This window comes from Mauremys reevesii, linkage group 1 (assembly GCF_016161935.1).
Source record: "Mauremys reevesii isolate NIE-2019 linkage group 1, ASM1616193v1, whole genome shotgun sequence".
Lineage (NCBI taxonomy): Eukaryota > Metazoa > Chordata > Testudines > Geoemydidae > Mauremys > Mauremys reevesii.
Genome location: NC_052623.1, coordinates 350294395 through 350310511, shown reverse-complemented (window position 1 = coordinate 350310511; position 16117 = coordinate 350294395). Strand labels below are relative to the sequence as shown.

At 42.4% G+C, this 16117-nt stretch overlaps 1 long non-coding RNA gene across 1 annotated transcript; it reads right to left on the bottom strand.

The window, feature by feature from the left end:
* Positions 1-205: 205 nt before the first annotated feature.
* Positions 206-10357, bottom strand: LOC120395320. Its single transcript, XR_005592589.1, has 3 exons — positions 10103-10357; positions 9177-9257; positions 206-1329 (listed from the first exon to the last, which is right to left on the bottom strand). It is a non-coding gene; the product is annotated as an uncharacterized LOC120395320 (long non-coding RNA).
* Between the last annotated feature and the right edge of the window lie 5760 nt (positions 10358-16117).

Genomic DNA, 16117 nt, shown 5'->3' with positions numbered 1-16117 from the left:
TGTACTCTTACCTGACCTACATGTGACCAGTCTGATCCACAATAACCAACCAACGGCCCCACTGGATTTCAGTAGACAGTGCAGTTTTTTTTTTTATTTGCTTAAAATATGAAACAGACTCTCTAGTAGCTGTCTACATGTATATGTGATTATGTTTTTAAGTGAAAACATTAATGGTAAGTGTCTTAAGATAGCTAGGAATCAAGTCATATTCTGATACATTCTTCATGCTGAATTTAAATCTTCCATAGGAATTGCTGTGTTCAAGGTACTGTAGGAGCTCAAAGAATCAGTCAAACATTAAGCAAACAAACAAACAGTTCTTTTAAAATAGGACTAGCACCAAGTTAAGTTGGCACCTTGGAGTATCTTGACTAGTAATGTAGTTCTCAAACTAAATAGGAGGTCAGCATCAGTGACAAATGAGCAGTGGTGGTATTAATTTATTTGGTTAGTACTGACAGCATACTCAGTGCTGTACAGAACACACACATAGCAAAAGCTTCTGCCCTGTAGAGATTAAGAGCTTTACTTAGAAATGGGATTCACTGGGAAATCCAGAGGTGGGGTTAACTAGGAGTGTTGATACTGTCCCATGATTATAATAAATTCTCTTGTGGGCACTGTGGAAGTGGTTGCCATTTCAGAGGTATGAGAGTGAGTTCCTTCTAGTAGGGGCAAAGTCTGAATAGTGATATTTATACAACCATAACAACAACAATAACAAACCACATCTTTTTATAAGGGAGAGCTCCCTGGAGCCTTAGTTTAAATAAGATACAGTAACAGTTTACATCCATGGATCTGCCTGAATGTTGGAGATGGCAGAATACGGTCTGGCCCACACTGAGGAATTAAATTAGGAAGTTTAAGGCCTAGAATAAAGATATAATAGAAAGGAAAATGTGAGACTTGTATGCTGGCATGACACCAATTTCTATAGAGTTCCTTTAGATTGACTTGGGTGTATCAAAGAAATTTTATCAGGAGCTTTTAAAACAGAAATGTGTTGCAGGTGGAATAATGTCTTTTGTACCTTTTTATCTAGATCAAGGGTTGAAAATAGATAAATGCTTGCTTTTCCTTAGGAACTGTTGATGCTTATCCTCAGAGAATCTTTGAATAACATCCTTTGTTTTGTAGACAAACTGTTACTTCTATATCTGGTTTCTTCCATTGTTATTTACTTTTTGGGACATCTAGAAAACTGGATCATTTGAAACATTCATCTGTTCTTGTTGTGCGTTCTCTTTTCTCCCACTTACTTTCTATGTCAAGTGCTATAGATGGGTTCTGTGCAGTCTGATGAAACCAACCATATAGGTTTGTCTGAAAGTAAAAAATCTGTGGATATTTTTTGTGTCTTGTAATAAGATAGACTTAATTATTTTGTTGTGCTGGATATGGTACCCACTTTTATTGCTGGTAATGATATCTGAGCCTTGGTCTGAGGGTCAAATTCAAGGATGATAGAAATTATGACACTAGTAGGTATTAATTGCATAGCAAAGGGGCTCAAAAGATGGGCTTGTAGCAGGAAAACAACCACTAGTGATCCACCAGCATGCCACTCCTTACACATTTTTACACCCTCCTGTTAGTTGGTTTAAAACTTTTTGCCCCCCTATAAGTTACAGTGACAGTTTAATAATGTGTGTGAATATGCCCATTTACTTTACTTCTAAATTTGGCCAGGCGATTCAGTGCCTTTCCTCTCTTAACTGGGGGAATATTGTAGCCTAGGCTTCAGCCTTATGTTCTAAAGTCACCATTCTGGTCGTCCAAAAATTTACAAAGTTCTACACGAAAAAGAGAGAAGTTGGGGACCTTGTATTTTCAATATGTATTTTTAAGAAAAATAAAAAAAGCTGAACACTTTTGAAGGGAGAAATACATTTTTAAGGTGGTTCTTCTAAATGAAAAAGTAGTAAATCTTTAAAGATATGAATCAAGAAATATCTGCAACGTAACAATAAAAATCTTGTGTTTAATTGTTGAACATTGGCTTCAGTATCAGTTCTTGGATTTCAGATCTGAGATACCACGACCTGGTCAGTCGTTTTCTACTGTTCCGGGAGTAGGCAAGATCATACAGTATGTCAGAGATATGCAAAGTAATGGAACCAGTTGATGGCATATCTTGATAAAAAAAGCGGTTCATCAGCTTTGAAAAAGATGAGCGCTCTCTCATATCCCAGGAGACCATGCTGCCAGGCTGAGTGAGTCACTTATGTGGACAGTAGCATGTGGTGAGTGAATCATCAGGTGTTGAACAAATTAATTTTTCAGTAGGGCATATGCAAGATAATATTTTCTCACAAAGTCATCTTGTACCTACCCAAAGAAGGAATGACAGAGAGACAGAATTATTCTCATCTCATTGGAAGAACTGCTTAGTGTAACTTTTTCCATTCAGTTCTCCTAGTGGACCTCAGAGGCTAAGACCCCAATAGTTAGGCTTTTCCATTTCAGCAATTCTTCTTTGTAGAAATTAACATCTGATCCCACTAACCTACAGAATAGGCCAGGCCCTATCATAAGGAACCGATCCATATCCTTTTATACAACAGGATGTGTATATCCTGAGGTTGGCAATTCTGTAGCCAGGTTATTTGCATCAGTAACTCTTGGCCTAATTGCGTGTGTGTATGTGTGTGTGTGTGTGTATATAATTTCTATCATCACTATATATATATATAGTGGCAAATTGCCGGTACTGTTATGCTGGGTCTCACGCTTTCTCTTCTTTGGGGAAGGTTCAGGGCGCCATTGCTTGCCTCTGAACCGGTATTTTTAATTACCCCACTAGTGTCCTTGAGGAGTGGAGTGGAGAGGGAGGGACCTGGGCCCGCCCTCTTCTCCAGGTCCCAACCCAGGGGCCCTGAGGTTAGTGGTGAACCACTTGTACTGGCGGTTCCTTCCCCTGGGTTACTTCCCTCTCCTGCCCTTCAGCTTGTGGAGGGGCTTCTTGCCTTCCTTCTACACAAGCCGGGTGCCCCTTACCTAGGGTTTTTGGACATCTCAGCCCACCGCAGCACTCTTCCAAACTTTCCTTTTGTCTCTCTTCAAAACTGTTCTCTGCTCTAACTCCTCCAAACCGCTCTCTGCTCTAACCAAACCTTCCTGCTCCAACAACCCACACTGTCTGACCTGAAACAGGGGTTTATATCATGTGACTCACTGCTGGTACTCTAATTGGCTTCAGGTGCTCTAACTGGCTTCAGGTGCTCTAGTTAATCTATAGCAAACCTTCCACCCCTTGCAGGGAATAAGGCTCCCTGCTAACACTCTCCTGCTGCCCTCTGGCCATGCTGTATCACAATATTTTCTTTGTTCTTTAGCCCCAGTTCTAAATGCAATATATATGCATATTGATAGTTTAATGCCTAGTTGAATACACTGAAATTGTTGGGATATAAATGTTAGAAAGCTCAGAAAAAAATCAATATTGAGGGAAGGGTTTGTAGGTCTGGAGAGATGGTTAGTGTCATGTCCCAAGATCTGCTAAGAGATCTTTGTCTGTGGGATGCACCATTGATCACACTACACCCTAGCAGCCCTGCCCTCTCTGGATGGTATCATGGCGCACTGGGGAACTTTGATGCCATTAGTTGACTACCTGCTTTCCCTCTCTGCCTTCCGGAGGCACTCAGCAGGAGTTAATGCCATTGGAATTTTCTATGGAAATTTGAGTGGTTGCTGCCACCTAAAGTGTCTGGACCTGGCTCCGTCCCTTATTTAGCTGCCCATTTCTCTTGCCTAAAATTACACGGTGTCTGCATGGAGGGACATTTGTGAGCTTGAATATAGTTAAAGGAAGGGGGATGGTAGGGATGATGCCTGCTCCACTCTGCTCCCCATATCTGTGATCACTGGTGAGAATTGATCAGTTTTAGCATATGACTTTTGACCATGCTTAATTTGTTACTCAGGCTATTAGGTCACTTTAGGTGCTCTTGAAAATGTTACCCTTAGAGCCTAATCCATAGAACAGCATCTATTTTAGCTATGCTGGAATATGCAGTCCTTCATTAGGGTGCCAAGAGGGAAAAGTGCACAAGCTTTGAAAGACACTATAAACACCTTACCCTGTTTGTAGAGAGCTTAATTAGAAGACACCTGAGAAATAGAGAATTAAAATTTTGGCCTTATTGAACAGAAGGCAGCATAATGAATAGATTCTCCCTTCATAATTATAAGATGCTTCTTTCTGGATTTTCTTTAATGAATTTTTAAATAAAAGTGTGAACAAAAAAGGGTGAAAATCACCAAGAGCATCTTTACAAACATCCTGAATCTCGTGGGGATATCACTAACAGGCTAAAGTCTGGAGGCCATTCCTGCTTTGTCAGCCCAGGTACTGCAGGGTGAGCACCGCACCGTGTGTGAGTGTCACCCTCTGTGCCACTTAAACCCCACACAGGCTGAGGTGTGGGATAAACAGCTGAAGAGTAGAGGCCGAGCACCAAGGAGTCTGAATAGGCCTGAACAGAGGGAATTCTCAGCACTAGTTTGGGGGTGGGGTCACTGGCTCACTACAAACACGGTTCCATTGCTCTGGAACCCCTGCTGTGAGTGGTATATTCATAAGTAGTGGCTGCTATTTTGGCCTACAGACTGGGCTGGAGTAGCTGCCATGGAGGATCTGAGCTATAGCTCCACAACTTTGTGTTTTGAAGTGGCCACTTTTATCCCGTTAGCCCTGACTGTGTCAAGGAACTAAACTGGTTTACACAGGTGTTTTCAGGACAGGATGAATGTCACCTCTCCTGAGGTGCATGGTGGCCCAGGTACTCTCTTGCCTGCACGAGGAGCATATTTCTTGCCCCTTAAATACCCCAGGTTAATACATAAAACAGGAAAAATGGTGTGTGGTCAGGAGAGAGGGTCTGACTGGAGTTGGATCACCTTACTCCCAATTCTGGAGCCACAACTGATGTAGCATTTTGATCAGTAGCTGTGTATACAGCCTTAACTGTAGGCATTGCTGTTAGTTCAACCTACACTAGATGAGCTTGCTTAGGAGGAACTGTAGCTTTGAAATACAGGCAGTTGATTGTGAGCAGGGTGTGGGGAGCAGTGTGGTTGTTTATCTTCCTCGGTTTATGACCAGTGCAAGATTGAGTCCTAAGAATGATGAAAGTAAGCTGAGTGAATAGCATCACACGTGTACTATAATGAGCAAATCCCCCTCAGAAACCAGAAGATCAGTATAGCTGGTGGCCTGTATTGTGCCCACTGAGGCTATGCATGCAAGGGACCTTTCTCACATGGCTCTCCTCATGCCCATGTCAAAGGAGGATGAGCTGTCTCCCAGACATCATCCCCTTCTCTATCCCACATCCATGTGACACAGCCATGTTTTGGGGAGCAGCAGGCCAGGGCACTACAACATACTACATGCATTATCTGTCCCCACAGGCTTATATTTATTAGGTGTTGTCATCTTGTCTTGAGGGTGTCTGATCCAATGATGGCCCATCTTTGTATGATGATGCTTAAGTTTTGTATAAGCAACAAAGAATCCTGTGGCACCTTATAGACTAACAGACGTTCTGCAGCATGAGCTTTCGTGGGTGAATACCCACTTCTTCAGATGCAAGTTTTGTATGTTACTGCAGTTGGCCAACAGCCAGCTACCAAGATAGAGTTTTTACTGCACTATGCATAAAATAACTTTCTTAGGAGAAGTAAGTGTGATTTTTTTTCTAATAATACCTAGTCCTTCAATAATGCCTTCTATCCAAGGATTTGAAAGCATTTCACATACACAAATGACTTTATCCACAGAACTCCCTTGGAGATAGGGAAGGATTTTTATCCTCATTTGACAGATGGGGAATGAGATAGAATAAGGCCAGACTTTCAAAAATCCTGAGCTCCTATTTACATGCCAAAATAAGTGGACATATTTTCATAAGAGCTCAGCACATATTAGCATATCTAATACAGAGTTCATTTCTAATTCTGGCCATAATTTAGGTGCCTAAACAGGAAGGGAACTCTTCTCAAAATCTGGTCCCAGTTGTGGGTGTCAAACTGTCAGATCTGGCCCTGAGCTCTTCTGAAAATCTTTCGCCAAGTGACTTAACCGTAAGATCATGCACCAAGTCTGTAGCAGAGCCAAGAATAGAGACATGGTTTCCTGGTCTTGAACTTTAACCATTAAACGATATTTCCTTTAGTAAAACAATCCATCAAAAAACTTTTTCAGTAGCTAAGGGCAGAAAAGCTAAACAGGTTTATTATGATTAAGATTGTGGCCAGGGTAATAGTGATTAAAAAAGATAAGGATGAGATGGGAAAATGAGGTGAAAATTTTGCTATTTTTGTACAAGGAAAACGGTTACTGTTTCCAGTGGACTATCAGCATGTGGAACAAGGATTTGAATATCTATCACAAAAATATTTGAGGAGAGGGAGAGGTGGGGGAAAGGGAAGAAGAGGTATAAGGAATTGAATGCTTCAGAAGCCCCGTTTTCTCATGTGACTGTCTGAAAAACTTGCCTTTCAAAATAGCTGCAGGGGGCTAGTGGAATTTTGCCTAGCATGTGGCTGGCAGTCCAGCAGATGAACATGAAACCATGTATATGACACACAAATGTGTGTGTGTGTGTTCGTTCATTCTCTGGCTGAATGAGGGCTACTCTATGACTGTTCTTAACTTTTGTAGTTAAAGCTGGCCAGTTTTGTAGCTTTGGCCTCATCTAATTTTATTTTTTTTTGGTTTCAGTTCGTGTGGATTTGAACACCCGAACTCTCAATGAGTTTCAGGTTTGACTAAATCTGAAAGCTCCAGAGCAAAAACACCTAGCTGCAACTACTAGTTTTGAGTTGGAAACATTCATAAATTCCACCCTGGAACCTGTGGTGAGGCTAGGGGCTTCGCTGGAAACTCACACCAAATGTGCTTGAAGTGCTGGTGACCCTTTCACTGACCTTGAGTTGAGCTGAGTTTTGAGTTTGTAATAAAACCCGACCTCAGGAAACTCTCCTGCATTTGTGCGTCATTAGTAAAGCTTCTTATAATGGGTTTTCTTTTATCTTTCAGAAAAAAGGTATCAATGATTACAGATACAGAGCCCAGTCTGTTTACTTAGACGAAATACCCATTGCAGTTAATGAAAACTTTCAGTAAGGACACAGGTTTGGACACATAGCTGAGTAGTCTCTCTCTTAGATTACAGTCAGTAAAGCTCATCTGAAGGATGCTGAGATCATTGACTTTAACAGGAGTTGCAGGTGTTTTGCTGCTCTTTGGATCAGACTTAATATTTGCAAGTAAAGCTGCTCTCTCAACCTGGCAGTAGCCTTATGAATATAGGTTAAAAGAGTGAAAGGGGAACACCTGAAGTTTGGTTTTAAAAACAAATTAAGAAAACTGCACTTTTCACTCTCCCGTCTTCCCAGCCGTATCACCCAGTAAAGTTCAAAACATGGTCGCAAGGCAAGCATGACCACAAATTAGTGTTAGGAAAAAACCTAGCAAATTTGACATTTTACAGTAATTTTCCTTCTGAATTTCTCAGAAAATAAATGTGTAATATCCACAGGGTGAGGTGTGCAGCACTTCTTGTGTTCGTTGGGTAGAAAAAGTTCCTGTATTTTGCTCTTTGATAGTCTTAAGGCCATTACTCTTCCCCAGCAAAGGACTTCTTTGTCAGCAAAGGAAGTTACAGTGCAGTGAACTTGCTTCTTATTAAATGTTATATGGGAGAAATCAGAAGACTTCTGTTCCGGTAGTTGTTTAGCTTTTCTGCAAGTCCTTGAGCGGTGCATAGCAGGTCATGAGCAGTGGCAAGCTACATGTGTGTGCAAGTTCTGTGTGCTGAGCGGTTGTAAATCGCTAGCTGTCTGCACCATCTCTCAAACTATCTACACAGCAGTGTGTACCCTCATCCTGGCTTGCACGCGTATGTGGCTTGAATATGTGCCCCCTAAAGTCTATGGCAAATGCCTTTGCATTCAGTGATGCATGAACAGGCTCTTATACAGATCATTTCATTTGTAAACCTGAAGGTGATTTACAGAGGAGGGTATAGCTCCTTATCACAGATGAGGAAACTGGCACAGACCAGTGAAGAGACTTGTCCAACATCCCACAGTAAACTGGTAACAATGGTAGGAATAGATTTCCAGCATCCTGAGTCCCAGTGCTATACTCTAGCCACTAAGCCGTGCCATCTCTTACTGCAGGTTGCCTTGTGCTCCAAGTCCTGCTCATCACTTTTATGTGCAGAATGCAAGATCAACCCCGTAATATGTTTTTTAAAAAAGAGAATTGTTGAAACAAAGGTTGTCTATTGTTCAGAGTTATTGAATGCTATGTTACTCAGTATATCTCAGTAAATATTGCTTTGTATCAGCCATTCTCCCTTTTCCACCATCCCATTTCTAAATGTTGTGTGATGTTGATAAGGCTAGAACAGTGTTTTAGTTCTTCTACTTGTCCATACTAAAACACCTCAGTATATCCTGAGATTCAGTACCAGTCTCAAAAGAAAAGTCAAACGTCCAAGATATGTTTAATTTGATGAGTGACCTAAGTTTAAACCTCTAAGAACTGGAAGCCAAAGTCCAATATATAGACAAATCATGATAAATGTGATCATAGGTCTGATATAATCTACCATGTATTCTGCCTAGCATGTATTTACTACTAATAGATATTAAATAAATGTATTATGCTATGAGAACAATACATTATAAGTGTAACTTTAATTCATCTGCTTTGTCATTTCTGGAAAGAAAACTGAACTATTTCATGTAATATAGCAACTTTCTGAGCATACACACAGATGATTTTCTAAAGCTACAGTTTTCCTTGAATTGTTTATCACAAGTAGTTCAAGCTGCCTAATAGATTCATTGTAAGTCACTAAGTGCCTGTAAATCTGATAGACTTGAATGGCTCCATGTGAAAATAACATTTTCTAGTTTCTATTTATAATAGGGGCCTGACTGCTGAACTTGGACTGACTTCTCTGGAAGTAATGGAAAAACTGCCTGGCCTGGTTTTGTAGCAGGCTTTAACTTTCAGATCGGGAAATAAGTAAATGCAAAATAACCCAAAATAACTCTACTAAATATTTTAAAAGCTGTTGACTGTATCATTTTTATAATGGACTTCATAGCAATAAAGGCTGAATGTAAAAATGACTTGAGGAGACACTTACCTGCCTTATAGGGGTGGCAGTGGAGTCCAGTGGATAGATCCCTAGACTGCAACTCAGGAGACCTAGATTCTGTTCCCAGCTCTGTGAAGTGAGAATAATGATACTTAACTCCCTTTCAAAGTACTTTGAGAGCAACAGATGATGAGAACTGTTTAACTCTTGAAATCTTTGCTTAGTTTTCACTCCAGCATTGTTTTGTTTTTTTTTTGTCTGAGTAAGGACAGGGTAAATTGTGAGCTGTTGTGAGGGTAAAGATGTTAACATCTGTGTCCATAGGATTTATTGTAGCAGCCTACTTCTATACCAGGTGCCCAGTGGATGCAAGTTAGAAATTTGTTAAGGGGGGAGGGGCTTGGAGGGAGGATATTAATGAATTGTATGGATAACTGGAGCTACTCATTGTAGGAATATGACGTTTGATCTTGCTGTGTCTAATGTGTGGCTAGGGCTCTGCAGTGTGTATGGGCATAATTTTAGGGCAAGAGGAATGGTGCCTTGCAGCAATGGGTTCATCTATTTAAAGTTGAGTATTTACCCCTGGAGCATCCCCTTGGGACCCAGTGTGGAACCACAGGTACATACCTGACTCAGTTTCCGCTAATGGGTTTTCAGTGAAGCTTTTAAAACATGAACAGTGTCTTTTTTTCTGGAGGGCTGATTTGTTAACCAAAGGCTGAACATGGTACACAAGCAAGTCTTTACACCAGCATTGGGATGGAGAGGTATGTCCAACCCTGTAGTCCTTGCTCAGACAAAGTTTTCATTGACTTCAATGGGTATTTTGCCTAAAATTAATCTTAGTCTGTCTACCCCATATTCTCCATCCAGGCTATTTACCAGTAAGGCCCTCTTCTGGCATCAGGGTTCTAGGAGATTGGTATATCTCCAAATTCTTCTTCTTATTATTATTATTTTATTGAAATTACCTGGGAAAGGATTCCTTCTCTGGACTCAGGGACCCCTGCAGAGGTCAAACCCCTGCATTTCTTCTCTGGAGCAGCATGTGATTCCCCAGAGATCTGGACCTCTTCCTAAAGCCTGGTAAGGTCCTTTCGCCGGGACTGGGCCTCCCTAGGGCTTTGCCACTCGTAGCCTTTTGGAGCCTGCTCCCTCCAGCAGCACCTTTTCTGGTGAGCTCTCTAACCGGCTCCCTTGAAAAGTCCTACTCTACAGAAGCTTTCTCTGTGTTCTGGAGCCTCGTGACTGAGCCTTCCTAACCCTTTATTAGGCTCAGGTGTTCCTTAGCTATCTATCTGCTGTCAAGCTGCCTAAGCAAGTAATGACTCACAGATGGATTTGGGTTGGCTCATTCTCCTTAGCAGTGCTGGTCACAGGTAGACCTGGTGCCTGACTCCCTCGGGAGCCAGCTGCTCTGTAACCGGGGTGCAAAAATCCAGGTTAAGAAGTGAGAAAACCAAATAACCCTTTCAATGCAACATTATATAGGATTATATCTAATCTGAGGGGTTTCTGTAGCGCTTATCGCTATAGTATCTAAATGATCCACAAATATAAATTAAATGCGCCAAAGAGGAATGTTAGATTGTTTGGTTCCTTAACATGCAGTGTATATGTGCCCTCCTCTGTAAAGATGCACTCCACGAATGATGTGGCTAAGGGTCTCTTTAATGCCTTGTCCCCAGTTTTTTGAGACTGCAGAACTCTGTTAGTGGTTTAGAAGAGTCAGGTTGCCTGTCTGAATGCATGGCATTGTATTGCCTCCAAAAATTCATCTCTTTAACCTCTGTTTGTATCGTGCTTTTTAAAAGGCTTTAAAGTTTTTTGTGTTTGTGGATCTGAATCTTTGTAAAGTATGTAAAGTTCCAGGTAGCTTTTGCTTCCCTAAAGCAAGGGAATATAAATATTGATAAAGGGACAGTGTCAAGATTTACATGTCCCAATCAGAATCCCCTGCACTTAAAAAAGAAAATATTATTTTCTTTATTTAATGGGACATTCTAAGAAAAAAATGAGACCTGTGTAACTTGGTTTATGACATGTTAAAATCCCAGCTATCCTCAGGCATCAGGACTGTCATGGTTTTAATTTACATGTGCCCATGAAGAAAGCCTGCAAAGCTACTATTCTTTCTGATGGCTCTTTCATAGCACGACCTGGTGTAGGGACTAAAAATGCCAAAAATCTTGACTCTCTAAAGCACTCAGATAGCAGAATTCTTATAGATTTCAATCCCCTGCCTGATCAAACATTTACATCACAGGCTCTGGATTCATTGTGGTGGGGGGTGGGTCACCCAGCTGAGGAGATGGGATTTAAAGTGATGTAGACCTAATTTTGGAAGGTGGATTATATTGTTAAATATGTCTTGGAGCTAGAATTAAAAATGATGTAACTGCTCAGATTTGGGACTTTTGAGTCTATCACGTTTGATTTATTCACAGAGCTATGGATCATATATTTGTTAGGATTTCAGATGTTCTTTGCCAAGATTTAGACCAAAATTAGCAACCTGCCCTGGCTGTCTCAGTACCATATTCTGGATGGGAGTTCAGAACATTTGAGGCTGGAAAGTGGAGCGCTCACACTGAGAAGTCTGCAATTCCTGCGCGCCAGAGAACGCAGTAGCAGTGAAGTTCACTGTCTGGAAATGCTAAGGGAGGGAATGCGCAGGGGCGGCTCCAGGCCCCAGCACGCTAAGCGCGTGCTTGGGGCGGCAAGCCGCGGGGGGCGCTCTGCCGGTCGCCGCGAGGGCGGCAGGCAGGCTGCCTTCGGCGGCTTGCCTGCGGAGGGTCCGCTGGTCCCGCAGCTTCGGACCTCCCCGAAGGCAGCCTGCCTGCCGTGCTTGGGGCGGCAAAATGCCTAGAGCTGCCCCTTGGAATGCTGCAGGGGAATAGCAAAGTTGTGGTCAGTGGGTCTAAACACACCATTAAACTTGTGCCCTTCTGTATGTGAGAGCCTAGTGTAGTGGCACCAGTGGGTTTCGGATAGTAAATTGCTAGTGGGAGTCTGTCAGGTGAATATTCATTGGAAGGTTATTGTTACTTTAACTGAACTCTCTGCCTGCTACATAAATTAAATTAAACAAATAAAAAAATTTACCCCCAAACCCATTTTTTTATTAACTAAATACTGTGTAGTTGTTTATTCTGTTCTCATAAGCAGCAGGTGTTAGTCCAGTTGGCTGTGTATATACAAATCTAAATGTTCTACTCATTAGGGTTTTCTCATTCTTCTTGGAGTGGTGTCCCTGTGGATGCTCCACTCTAGGTGTCGTTCCTTCCTTGAGCCGGATATTGGAGATTTTTCGTAGCAGTGCTTGGTCAGGGTGCACATGCACAGTAGCCGTCTTGCGGTGCTGTTGGCACCTCGTAGAGCACACGACCCACCCCCACAGTTCCTTCTCAGCCCTCCTCGGCTGCAGACGGAGCTCAGTGGCAGTGCTGCCTCTCTGATAATTTCTGAAAGAAAACAAATTTAGATAGTAGTTTAGTACTTTAGTGTGTTTCTTTTTTTCTTTCTTCCTAACCCATTCCCTAGTTTAGAGTTAGAAATAAGTTCTGCTTCTAACATCGTTAGATTATTTCTGTCCTCATCTCCCCAGTGAGTCAGGAGACCTAATGGATGATATGCCGGGTTCACCTGGTTTTAAAAAGTGCGACTTGTGCCGTGAGCCTATGCCAGTCCCTGATTGCCACTCATCCTGTATCCGTTGCCTGGGGGAAACTCGTATACCCCAGAAATGTGAGCATTGTAACAACTTAAAAGTGAGGGCAAGATGAGACAGGGACCTCCGTCTGAAAATGGTACTGATGGAAAGAAAAGTCCCTTCAACCTCCTGAGGAAACATCATCCACGGAGTCACACAGCAACCAATCCCTAAGCAGTGACAAGGCTCCAACTTCCAAAACTTCTAGGAAGCGAGCCATAACCTCCCTGAAGTGAGACTTTCCAAAAAAGAGAGCTTCCCCAGGGAGGTCTTTACCCTTGGTGCCAAGCTCGTCCGGAGAGAGCACCTATGAGGCACTGGGCACCTCCAGCACCGTCCCCTCGCGGACCTCTCCTGAGCCCCAATGCGCTGAATTGGAGTCGAGACATCATGTCTCCTCCATGGCACCGATGACTCCAGTGCAGACCTTGGCACAGAAAATGGCACTGCCACCAATTCTGCCACCACTGGCACTGACTCACTCTTTAGCTCCAGCAGACAGACCGAAAACAGCAGCATCTGTTGCCACAAAGACTGACTGCAGTTCTAATGTGGCACTGAACACAGCAGCACCGGTACAATTCCTACACTGGCGAGACATAGTGGTCTACTCGGTACCGCAACTGTCACTGCTTGGCACTGAATATTCCCTGAGCCACTGGTCTGAGCAGCCTCCTTTGTCTCCCACTCCTCAGTCCATGCATAGAGATGAGGAAGGAGACACATATGACAGTTATTTCTCTTCACAACGCTCCTCCCGAGTGCAGAGGAGACCTCCGTGGGAGGCTACCAAACCTAAGCCTCATCACTCTGGCCAGATGCAGCCCTGGTATGGACAACCCTGGCACTACCCACCACCACCTTATCCCATGCAATGGCCTCTATGGGACCCATGGGCCACATACAGGAGCCATTACACCAGATCCTCTACCCTCACCAAGCAGATAAACTTCTGAGATCCCTGAAGAAGAGAGATAGGAGGAAGGAACAGTTTCTCAAATAGACCAGGAGGATACTTCACCTCCCCATAATTCATCCTCATCACCGGAGGAAGCAGTTATACCACTAACCCCAACAGCATATGATGATCTGAAGCAGTTCCAGGAACTCTTTAAAAGGGTAGCGACCAATCAAGAGATTACAGGAGGTACAGGAAAAACAGCAAAGCATACATTGCTACAAATCCTGCAAAACTCTGCATCAACTAAGATTGCCCTCCCCTTAGATGAGGCCATAATCGAGCCTGTGGAGGCCAGATGGCACTCTAACTACACCAAATTACAGGATCTCATAGAAGAGCTCCCTGAGCAGAAGCATCCTCAACTTAAGGCCGTCATCAATGAGGGTCAGATAATAGCTCGCATGGCGCTACAGGCCTCAATGGTTGTGGCAGACACAGCTGCTTGAACAACGGCCACAGCAGTGCTTATGAGAAGGGCCTCCTGGCTGCAAGCATCAGGGGTCCCAAAAGAAGTGCAGCTATAAGAGGAGGACCTTCCCTTTGATAGGGAAAAGCTCTTCTTGTCCAAAACGGATGACATACTCCATACCATGAAAGGCTCTTGGGCCACGTTGTGCACACTAGGCATATACACCCCGCCTAATAAGAATCGACATTATACACCATACCAGAGACCATGAGATACCTCTTTCCACCGTCAACAGCAATGATGCTTTGATCAAAATAGAAACAAGCAACGATCCCAGAGATGGCGGGTACCGCAGAATCAGGTCTCATCCACCGAACCATCTACATCCAAGCCACAGTTTTGAAGTATTCGTCGAGGGTCTGAACGACCTCGCCCCAATTATAGCACACCCAGACACTCCCACCCATACTTTTGGCCACCACTTGCACCCATTTTACCATGGTTGGGCTGCTATAACAACAGACCAATGGCTCTTCAGAAGAAAACAATCTCTGAGCTCAGAACTCTGGGTTTTGCATACCAGAAAGGTGTTTAGGGTTGCCACTAGGGCTGTCAAGTGATGTAAGAAATTAATCGTGATGAATTGCACTGTTAAACAATAATAGAAAACCATTTATTTAAATATTTTTGTTTTCTACATTTTCAAATATTTTGATTTCAATTACAACACAGAATATGAAGTGTACAGTGCTCACTTTATTTTTTATTACAAATATTTGCATTGTAAAAAACAAAAGAAATAGTATTTTCCAACTTACGTAATACAAGTACTGTAGTGCAATCTCTTTATCATGAAAGTTGAACTTACAAATGTAGAATTATGTACAAAAAGACTACATTCAAAAATAAAACAATATAAAACTTTAGAGCCTAGAAAGTGCACTTAGTCCTACTTCTTCTACAGCCAATTGCTCAGATAATTGCAGGAGATAATTCTGTCTGCTTCTTGTTTACAATGTCATCTGAAAGTGAGAACGGGCGTTCATATGGCACCCTTATAGACGGCATTGCAAGATATTTACATGCCAGTTATTTTAAAGATTCATATGTCCCTTCATGTTTCAGCCACCATTCCAGAGGACATGCATCCATGCCAATGACTGGTTCTGTTAGATAACAATCCAAAGCAGTGCGGACCAACACATATTCATTTTCATCATCTCAGTCAGATGCCACCAGCAGAAGGTTGATTTTCCTTTTTGTGATTCAGGTGCTGTAGTTTCTGCATCAGAGTGTTGTGTTTTTAAGACTTTTGAAAGCATGTGCAACACTTTGGCCTTCTCAGATTTTGGAAGGTACTTCAGATTCTTAAACCTTGGGTTGAGTGCAGTAGCTGTCTTTAGAAATTTCACTTTGGTACCTTCTTTTCATTTTGTCAAATCTGCAGTGAAAGTGTTCTTAAAATGAACAACATGTGCTGGATCATCATCTGAGAGTGCTATAAAATAAAATTTATGGCAGAATTCAGGTAAAACAGCAGGAAACATACAGTTCTCCCCAAAGGAGTTCAGTTATAAATGTAATTAAAAAAATACATTAAACGAGTGTCGTCAGCATGGAAGCATGTCCTATGGAATGGTGGTCGAAGCATGAAGAGGCATACGAATGTTTAGCATATCTGTTTATATAAATACCTTGCGATGCCAGCTACAAAAGTGCCATGTGAATGCCTGTTCTCACTTACGGGTGACATTGTAAATAAGAAGTGGACAACATTATCTCTCGTAAGTGTAAACAAACATTTCTCTTAGCCAGGGTTTCCCAAACTTGGGATGCCACTTGTGTAGGGAAAGCCCCTGGCGGGCCAGGCAGGTTTGTTTACCTGCCGCGTCCACAGGTCCGGC